At 42.3% G+C, this 11,109-nt stretch overlaps 1 long non-coding RNA gene across 2 annotated transcripts in view; it reads right to left on the bottom strand.

The window, feature by feature from the left end:
* Positions 1-6,560, bottom strand: part of LOC135096807 (uncharacterized) — a 46,634-nt gene extending 40,074 nt beyond the window's left edge. For both annotated transcript variants that reach the window (XR_010265027.1, XR_010265026.1), the window contains exon 1: positions 6,415-6,560. This is a non-coding gene — a long non-coding RNA (uncharacterized LOC135096807). The remainder of the gene's footprint in view (positions 1-6,414) is intronic.
* Between the last annotated feature and the right edge of the window lie 4,549 nt (positions 6,561-11,109).

The raw sequence follows: 11,109 nt of genomic DNA, 5'->3' as shown, positions 1-11,109 counted from the left end.
TATTATTATTATTAGTAGTAGTAGTAGTAGTAGTAGTAGTAGTAGTAGTAGTAGTAGCAGTTGTTGTTGTTGTAGCACTAGTAGTAGTAGTAGTAGTTGTAGTAGTAATAGTAGTAGTAGTTGTAGTAGTTGTTGTTGTAGTAGTAATAGTAGTAAGAGTACTGTTGTCGTTATTAAAGCTACTCTGGAAAAACAGTACACACTAGCTTGAGTACATAAACACATACATACATACATACATACATGTACACTGTACCTGTCTATACATACAACTAGTGTGAGGAGCTGCAGCACAACGGATAAAAACTCACCACTTTCAAAGCAAATAAGTTAATATAAATAAATAATCACAATACTACAAAATGCAAGACATGCTCATGTGAAGAAAAATACCACCTTTTGCCTCAATATATATATATATATATATATATATATATATATATATATATATATATATATATATATATATATATATATATATATATATATATATATATATATATATATATATATATATATATATATATATATATATATATATATATATATATATATATATATATATATATTACTCTGATTGATTGATACATTTATTGTTGCATTAATAATGAAATACAACAAAGGAGGAGGACAGACCTTGCCACCCACCCCCTGGGTAAAGAGTTAAGGGTAGAGTATCAAAAATGTAAAAATATAGTATACATTACAAGAAAATAAGTAAATAAATCAATACAGATATTGCACACCTTATTGTATAAATATCCTACAGTCTGGGAGCAAACGTGGGATATTCCTTGAGTATTTCCCTGAGAGTGGCTGAGTCTAAGAAATGGTCAATGAGGGTATACAAGTCATGTGGACCTTGCAGCCTAAATGTAGCAATGAGAGGACAATCCGTGACATAATGACGCAGAGTGTGTCCCCTTGGTGCAGCACACAGCACACAGCACACGCCAGGAGAAGCACTGACTTCCCAAAAGTATATATAGCCTAATCTGAACCTCATTGCCACCCTATCATGTGATGCAGTGTGTGTCTCCCATAGGTGTAAGCACAGCTCTGGGAGACACGCACATTGTGAAGAAGACTACTGCCACTGCCCCTATGGCAACAAAGCTCCAACTGATCACTAATGCTACTATGTACTGGCAACAAAGCTCCAACTCATCACTAATGCCACTATGTACAACTGATCACTAATGCTACTATGTACTGGCAACAAAGCTCCAACTGATCACTAATGCTACTATGTACAAAGTCCTTCATGCTACTCTTAACATAGCCCAGAGTGTACTCAGCGCCAAGGTCCACTGTGTCGTCCTGAAGGGCACATTGAGCAAGGCGGTCTGCCTCTTCATTAAACGGGATACCCACATGAGAGGGTATCCAGGTGAAGTGGACCGTGGCACCAGCACCTTCAAGGTGTGGATGAGATCAAGACATTTATTAACTAGATCACAGTCCATGGGGGAGGTAGATTGGAGAGCATACAGTGCAGCCTGACTGTCAACAAAGAAGAATATATCCTTACGGAGAGGCGCCACAATATGGAGCGCCTCCAGAACAGCACACAGTTCTGTCCAAGTGGAGGACATGTGTGCAGGGAGCCGCCTGGAAACCTCAGTGTCAGTGTGGTGATTGGCAGAAATGTAGTCGCGGATGAACAGCCCACATCCGGACCTGCTGCCATTGACTGAACCATCACAATAAACATGAATAGCTTGAACGTGGGGGGTACTTGGACAGTTTAGTCATGAACATGTCTTGCAGCACATGAGGGGGACAGTCCCTCTTGGGCTGATGCAGTGAGTGAATATCAACACTGACACGGTGAGGGTTCCAAACGGGTTGGAGCGGTGACACAACAACGTTAATACAGGCCTCGGCTATACCTACACTTGTAAGAACTCCCAAGATCTTCCTGAGGTATGGAGTTGTAGGAGTCCGAGGATCACGATACAGGGGGTCAGTGATCCCTTCAGAGAGTCGGAGCCCAGGCATAGCATCCGACCAACAGTACGACAAGTAATTTCCTGTATCCTACACATAATACTCGGCAGGTGCAGTTCAGCTCTGAGGACTTCAATCCGAGCAGTGCTTCGGCATCCCAAAATTATTCTCATGGTTTCATGGGTGGCACTTAACTGTATTAAAATAGGGGCTACGTAGTCAATGAGGGACCGTACGATAGATATATAGAACATCCTTAGGACTGGAATGCCAGCCACCAGGCCCCTGTTTGCTAGCAGCCGAAGTGGCGCTAGCCGTGGCAGACAGAGGTCTGGAACATAGTGCGCAGCGTGGAGTGCCTTCCTGAAATATCAATCAATCAGTGGTAGGCGACCTCATTTGGCAGTGTGCTACGGGAGGACTGACTGATGGCTGTAGTACCGTCACCGACGTTTCCCTAACCCTGCAGGTTTGCCAGATCAAAACCTTCCGTGAAACACTCTTATGTGGTAACACTGCAATCTAGAGCTTTCAGTTAACGGAATTCGGCGTCCCTAACATTTGTTATATGCAGAAATCTAAGCCTTTCCTTGTTAACATGGACATCATAGTAAATTCTACGTTTTTTTTTTATTATTTGAATGCATAAACACATAAGTAAACACATGATTAGCCGAATCCTTTGTTAAGGTACCGGAGTAGTCGTAAGTGCGCCCCCTGCACACACGCGCGACTTTTGAAGGGATGGAGGCCTCCTCACTCCTTGTGAGACCATTCAGTGAAGATGAGAGAGTGGCTCTCCTCTCTGTCATTGAAGGGAGGCCTGTCGTTGTGTCCAAACGAAATAAGGACGAGTTGATGAAAAGGTGGACCAGGCATCAGCTGATCAGCTGACGACATTGTTGGAACACGCGGTGGTGCCGCTTCTTCCGTGTGAAGAGCGTATAGCTTGAGGTACCCAATATTTCGCAGTTCTTCTGCTTCCACTTATAAATAAACAAAATACAATTCTTATTCTGATCACATAATTCTCGCTCATACGTTTTGCTTAACTGAACATGCTGTACACTGCAAATAAACGTGACACCCTGCAGGAAAACATCACCTTATTTCTTCACTTCTACACTTAAGTCGTGTTTGTATCTTTAAATATTACCTCATATACGGGTCGAGGGGGACTGAAATTCACGTATTATACGCCAATGAGAGTATATTAGCACTTCATTATGCATAAATTACTATATAATCCTTAATTATGCCCCAAGGGAAAGGTCTAAGGGAGGTCTCGAGGTACCTTGGATCTGCTAAGTTTTACTTGGAGGAAGATGTTGTGAGACGGGGATACCACCGTTAATCCAACGCCACATCGAGATCATATGGCGCTTGATGAGAATGAGATGAGAAGTGACGCCAGATATTGACGGATGGACACACACACACACACACAGAGAGAGAGAGAGAGAGAGAGAGAGAGGGATTGCAGGAAAGAGAAAAAGATAGACAGACAGACAGACTGATGGAGGAAGATATGAAATAAAGATGGAGAGAAGAAAGAAAAGAAAAAAAAAAGATAAAGGAAAGGGAGAAGGGAAAGGAGAAGGGGAAAGGAATGAGAGAGGGAAGAAAACATGAATTGAAATTAAAGGAATGAGAGAGAGAGAGAGAGAGAGAGAGAGAGAGAGAGAGAGAGAGAGAGAGAGAGAGAGAATACACACACACACACACACACACACACACACACACACACACACACACACACAAGATGCACGTGAACTGGAAAGAAGTCACCGTAAATGAGGAACCCGATAATTGCACGAATAAATGACTTCTCCGAGAATTGCAAGCAAGGAGTGAGTGGAGCGTCAGGAGAGGTGGCGGGGGACAGCAGGGAGGAAGGAAGGAGTTTGTGGGGATCATTGTTTATTGCTGGTTAATGATACTCTTTTACTGCCGCTCATGTATATGTACGGCGGGGACTGGCCCACGGCACCAAGAGGAGAGTGTGTGCAAGACTCGGGTTTTGTTGATCCGTTCACTTGTGTGGCTTCTCAGGGTCGTATTGTAATGGTCTTGTGACTTTATTGATGATTTTCAGTGATAACAGTTACAGGAAAGTTGTGTGACCCAGTATTCAGTGTGGCTCTTGTAGCGTTTGTGGTGAATATTTGGACAGAGTAGGGATTAAAGGAAGAAAAAAGTTTCGTGCAGCGAGGTCGAGGGAGGAGGGGAGACATGCAATTAGCAACATCTGAAGAGGAATTAGGATGAAAGTAGAGGTAGAAGATGACAAGAGTTCATCGTAAATATTAATTGTATGCATGAACTTAGAGAGAAAGAGTGAGAGATTAGGAGGTTCATTCAAGGTTCATTCAGTACAAAGGTAAGTGTGACGTAAGCTGAAGATGACCATGGGAAAAGTGTCCAGCAGTGAAGCGATTACAAGAAACTCAGAAAATCCTCACCACACACTCAGTACATGTGAGGATGTTAGCGAGTGGAGAGGTGAGTGAACGGACCAGTGTAGTATCAAGATAAAGTGGAACAAAAGGCACGAGTGAAAGGTATGAAAATTGTACTTTAGATCTTCCCTGGACCTTGGATCTTCCTCCCTGTGAAGGAAATAAAACTCAGTACGTTATATAATATAACAAATAAATAAATGACTCGTACTGAAGCCAAGGAGACGAAACACAGCAAATTAAGAATAAGGTCTCGTAATATTCCCATGACCTTATTTTGGTGTGGTCGGACGCGGTATTAGTGAACAGTCAATATGGAGCTTTTAAAAGACTGAACAAATAGAGATCATAGGTGGGTCTATAAACTGCTGCTACGTTTTATACAGGGACTCCCACATGTGGACCTACTCACTTCTTACAGTTTCTCGTATGTTTTTGTGTTCTTATCTTATTAGAGAACACATCAAGTTGAAAGCTATCCGGTAAAATGTAGCGTATTGTGATGTCAAGTGCATAATTCAACAGATCTATTAAAAAAAAAAAAAAAAGAGATATCTTGATGAATGAATGATAATGCTTTCAATTAGATTCTTTTTTTTTTTTTTTTATCTATCTCTGTTTTTACTTCCTTCTTGAGTGGGTCTGATTGCCTGTATGAGAGAGAGAGAGAGAGAGAGAGAGAGAGAGAGAGAGAGAGAGAGAGAGAGAGAGAGAGAGAGAGAGAGAGAGAGAGAGAGAGAGAGAGAGAGCGTATGGGGGTTAGAGCTCTCCTACTACCTTACCAGTAAGTCACAGAAAGGTGTGGATGGGACCTATTTTTTGGGGGGGGGTATCGCCAGCTTAGGTGACAACAAATATACAGAAACCGTTTGTTATTGTTTTTCACATTCGTAGGTACCGTAACACGAAAATGCATGTAAAGCACCCTATATGGGGAAAAGAAACGACATTTCTATTTTCATTGTTTATGAGCGTGTTAGGGATCAAAATGGTAAAAAACATGGAAATCTCCTGTTATGGGAAAACAAAACAATACCAAAAAAACGTGTCTTTTGAGTGTTTTTGAGCGTGTTACCAACAAAAACGCGAAAATGCATACAAAGCACCCTATATGAGGAAACGAAGCGATATCAGCAGAAACGTATCTTTTGATTGTTTTTGTGCGTGTTAGTCACCAAAACGCTAACTAGCATGGAAAACACCCTATATGGGAATGCGAAACATTACCAAAATACGTGTATTTTGAGTGTTTTGAGCTTAAGACGTATAAAAAACTCTAAAATGCATAAAAGGTGCCGTATATTGGGATACGAAAGGACATTACAAGAAACGTGTATTATGAGTGTTTTGAGCCTCGTAGGTACCAAAACGCTTAAATGCATAAAGAGCACTTTATATGGAGAAACAGAACAACATTACCAAAAACGTATATTGTATGTTTTTTTTCCACATTGATACCAGAACGGCAAGATGCTTGTAAAGAACACAATACGGGGATAGGAAACGACATTTCCAGAAACGTGTGTTTTGAGTGTTTATGAGCGTGGTCAGCACCAAAACGATAAAAACCATAGATACCACCCTACATGGCGATACAAGATATTTCCACAAACGTGTCATTTGAGGTTTTCTTTCCGCTTCTTAAGTAACAAAACGCTCCAACGCGTGCAAATCAACCTTTCACAAAAAAAAAAAGTAACATTACCAAAAATGTTTGTCTGGCCAGCTATTTGTGATTACTGGCCTGGTATATACATAAACAGATACAACATGGGCAACAAAAAGGCTGTACAAAAAGAAACAATGATAAATATAAATAAATGAATAAATAAATAAATAAGTCAATATTGAAAAAAAACACTGATGCCAAGCCCAAAAGAGCAGTCAAAAGGACCATCCAAAAATTCATGAGAAAAAGTGACTTGCAATCTCCCTTTTCAAAGACTCCAGATCACCAAAGCCACCACATGAAGCCCTCCTTGAGACACCCTCCTGCTGCACCCACCTGAGGCCAGAACCTGCGGACAGTCTGAGCCAGCATGACATGAAGCAGGTCGAAGGGGGCATAGGCACGCATGATGGGGATCCACACAAACCACTCCAAGTCTGTCTGGTCCTGCCGCACCCCTCCCCCCCCCTCCGAAACCTGAGTGACGAGGAGGTACTGTCCCCATCCTGGTAATGAGGAATGAGAGTGTTAGGAAGAGAGGGAAGAGGGGTGTGCTGGGGTGAGGGGAGAGAGTGGGTGGTGCTGGGGGAATAAAGGGAATGGTGCTGGTGAGATAGGGTGTGAGGGAAGCTGTCTTAAAGGGAATGGTGTGAGGAAGGGAGGGAGAGATTGAGGGTGAGAGACAGAGAGAGAGAGAGAGAGAGAGAGAGAGAGAGAGAGAGAGAGAGAGAGAGAGAGAGAGAGAGAGAGAGAGAGAGAGAGAGAGAGAGGAATAACAGAAGGAATTATCAGAAACGAGATATCGAAAACACATGAATTATAACAAGAATTTACATTAATATATATAAAGCACCATCCCCCCCCCCCCAACACACACACACACACACACACACACACACACACACACACACACGCTGGGAGGTGCGGTAGAAGCGGGCGAAATGGTTGGCTAATTTAGATGCAACATTGATTTTTCACAAAAAAAAAAAAAAAAAAAAAGGCAAAGAAAAGCTTTGAGAAGGCGTTTGAGAGTACGAAATGCAGACGCAGAAACAACTTCGGGCAAGGAGTTCCAAAGTTCCACAAATAAATAGAAAAGAAAAGGGCTCTGACATAAGTATTACTACTTCCGCTAGTATGATTTATAGGTCACTCTCCCTAAAAGGCCACTCAGATGAGGGTAAGATCATTCATAATCTTCCCAACTATTAACAAGTCAGCATGAATTAACCTTCCCTTAACTGAAAACAAATTCATCGTAGACACTCTCAGCGAGTGGAATATGCGCAAGCCCGTCCACTTTGTTGGTCTCTGTACAGACTCCAGCAGATCTAACTCACCAATATACCGAGTGTTCCACAACACACTGCCCAACTTAATGATACGACCAATGTGTGTAATGAACACTTGAGTCATGAACTGCGTACTGCTCCTCTCAGGATGCTGTTTGCAACTCCATTAGCTTTACAGAACACCTCTTCAGTGTGCACATGGAATTTCAAGGAGGAATCAATTAGAATGCCTAGGTCTCTGAAGGAAGTTTTATTGGGAATAATGCGATTACAGATTAGATAACCATGCATAGGAAAGGATTATTTACAACAGTGGACACAGGCACACTTATTGACAGGGAAGGAGAGGCCCCAAGACTGGCTCCTACAATACAACACAAAGATGTCATTGTGTTGACGTGCTCACACCATCATTACGAGAGTTTATTCATCTCATTTTAATATTTCTTACACATGATGAAACTATCGTATCGTTTTCTCATTAATACACAATTGATAACGAGTTCAGTTTTAGTCAGCTATGTTTGTTTTATTTATATATCTATTTATTATTATTATCCTTATTATTATTATTATTATTATTATTATTATTATTATCATTATTATTATTATTATTATTATTATTATTATTATTATTATTATTATTGGTATTATCACTATCATTATTTATTTATTTATTTATTTTTACATGAGCCCACGTGGAACCCTCGCCGTGTCAGTGTTGATATTCACATCCTGCCTCGGCTTAAGAGTGACTGGCTTCACCATGTGTTATAAGATTCTCTCTCTCTCTCTCTCTCTCTCTCTCTCTCTCTCTCTCTCTCTCTCTCTCTCTCTCTCTCTCTCAAGGATGAGTAAATACTCACCATAACCGAAATACAGCCATGAATTGCGAAAACACGTACAAATAATTCATCCCAATAAATTCCTTGGACCTGACGATACAATCACCGAGGGTGTTCAAAGAATGTTGCATCCAACTAGAAAGCTCAGTGACATTACTATTCAACAAGTCACCCGCTCAAGCTAAAATAGCCCACGGATAGAAAAAGGTGAATACAACCCTGCTCAAAAAAAATAAATAAATAATAGTAATAATAATAATAATAATAAAAATAATAATAAAAAATAATAATAATGAATAAATAAATAAATAAATAAATAAATAAATAGATAAATAAAAACATAAATAAAACTAAATAAATAAGTAAATAAAAAGCTCTAAACTGTGGAGCTGTTAGTCTCACGTCAGTCATAATGAAGTTATTTAGGAAAATTGTAAGAAACAAAACAGAATAATTTCTTGAACAAAACGAAGTAGACAACCAGCACGGCTTTCGTTGTAACAGATTATGCCTGACTGACTGATTAGATTTCCTTAAAGGAGTATACGCGAGACGGGATGTCCGAGCATTGTTTGAAGCAATTTACCTGGACTTCCGAAAAGCATCTGATAAGGCTCCTCACACCAGGCTGATCTCAACACTGCGATCACGTGGAACAGAAGAACGTGTGTGTGCGTGGCGAAGGGCTGCTTCTCAGATCGTGAGCAACGCGGTGTTTGGAATGGAGAAGCATCGAGTTGGCGTAACGTAATCAATGGTGTGCTCAGAGGTCAGTGTTGGGGCCATCACTCTTCACAAAGTATATCAGTGATTTAGGAAGTGATCCTACGTCAAAAGTAGCGACATTCGCAGATGACACAACGTGAGGTGGCAAGGCATCGTGCGATGAAGACTGCAGTAAGATTCAGGAGTACCTTAACAGACTAATGAAATGGCAGATGTCCTGCAACGTACAGAAATGCACGGTTATGCATATTGGTGATGATAATCAAATCTTTAGTACCAGGAGCGGTCAAAAGCTCGATAATGTTAAGCAAGAACAAGACCTGCCACAGATTAACATAAGCAAATCTACAAATGAGCGGTCAGTGTACAGCGGCTGGCAAAAAGGAAAATATGATGTCAGGCTTCACTTCAGGAAATATTGATCACAAATCACCAGCAGCAATCAAGACACTGCGACACTCACTCAGGCCACCAAGAGACTGAAGCGGCCACACTTGTTCTCTCCCACCAAACGAAGGATGAACTGAGCTTTTGAAATACTGAATGGATCTGATAAAGTAAATACTGAACGATTATTGCAAGGAAATCAATCACACGGCAATCACGAGAGGTGACACTCACTGTCAGATCAGAAAGAATGTGTGTGTGTGTGTGTGTGTGTGTGTGTGTGTGTGTGTGTGTGTGTGTGCGTGTGTGTGTGTGTGCGTGTGTGTGTGTGTGTGTGTGTGTGTGTGTGTGATCAGAACGTGTTCCTGGCCACACCTAGCCACACAAGTCAAGGGTTTCAGGTGGGGCTGATGAGGATCACTGCCTCCTGTGTGTGACTCTCTCCTTCCTTTGTATTCCAACACAACAATGTACAGTCGGCGCCTCTCGACGTGATCGCGGTGAGCAGCGCGGGACAATCTTGCGTGACTATTATTTTTGCATATTACCCAGCGCCCGGGGAAAAATGACTATATGGCAACATTTCGAATTCTTGGCCGTTAATTTAAATGACAACAGCTGTCAGTGTTGATTACGTTTGTCTTGAGTGGTCGTGTTTCTTCTCGCACGTGCCACCACCCGTACTGCCTCCGCGACCTACTGCAAGGATTATTAAACAGGCTCGTAATATTTCCCGTCATGTCAAAAGCTTACACAAGTGAGGATAATATTGTGCGAGTGATCGAGTGCTATAAATTAGGCCTCAGCACCAAGGAAATAAGTCATCAGACCGGTGTGAAGCCAGTGACAGTGCGCCGCCTCATTGTTAAATTTAAGTCCTCGGGAGAGCGTGAGATTCCTCACCACTTACTCGTACATGGTGGTGGGTGGCGCCCAAAGATTAGTGGCAGGACTCTGGCCCACATCAAGCGTCAGCTAGACCAAAACCCTCACCTCACAGCAAGACAGCTTAAGGAACAGAATCCCATGCACCTCCAGGATGTTAGTGTGCGTACCATCCAGAAGAATATCCAAACCAAGCTAAACTATCGAAAAATGCGCGCTCGTAACAAGCCTTTTGTTTCCGAGGTGCATCGGAAAAAGAGGCTGGCTTTCGTTCAGAAATACAGTTCATGGACTTTAGATGAGTGGAGGCGTGTCTTGTGGACTGATGAAGCCACGTTCAGGGTCAGTGACACGAAAGGGAAGAAGGTGTGGCGCCGGAAAGGCTCTGACCCGCACGATCCCAAGTTCACCGCCAAGTCTGTGAAGCACCCTCCCTCCCTCATGGCGTGGGGTGCGTTCTCTTACGGGGGCGTGGCTGACTTACACATCTTCCCTAAGGGTCAGTCAGTCACCAAAGATGTGTATCTCAGCTTGTTAGACAGTCGTCTGGCTGACTGTTTCGCAGCGACTGGTGGTGAGGTGCTGCAGCAGGACGGCGCTCCGTGCCACACCGCGCACATCGTCAAAGAATGGCTTGTTTCAAGCCAAGTGGAATGCATTCCAGACTGGCCAGCTAACAGCCCGGACATGTCACCCATCGAAAATCTGTGGGGCATCGTGAAGTGCAAGCTGAGAAACGAGGACACATCAACATTGCCCAAATTAGAATGTGCACTTCGTCGGGCGTGGAGCAGTGTGTCACAAGAAACTGTGGAGAAGCTGGCAGACTCTCTCCCCAGTCGCTTGATGGAGGTACGAAAACGGAAAGGCTACCCCATCAGTAAATAGGAGGTTAG

Source organism: Scylla paramamosain, unplaced genomic scaffold (genome assembly GCF_035594125.1).
Source record: "Scylla paramamosain isolate STU-SP2022 unplaced genomic scaffold, ASM3559412v1 Contig7, whole genome shotgun sequence".
Lineage (NCBI taxonomy): Eukaryota > Metazoa > Arthropoda > Malacostraca > Decapoda > Portunidae > Scylla > Scylla paramamosain.
This window is presented reverse-complemented; position numbering and strand designations above follow the sequence as displayed.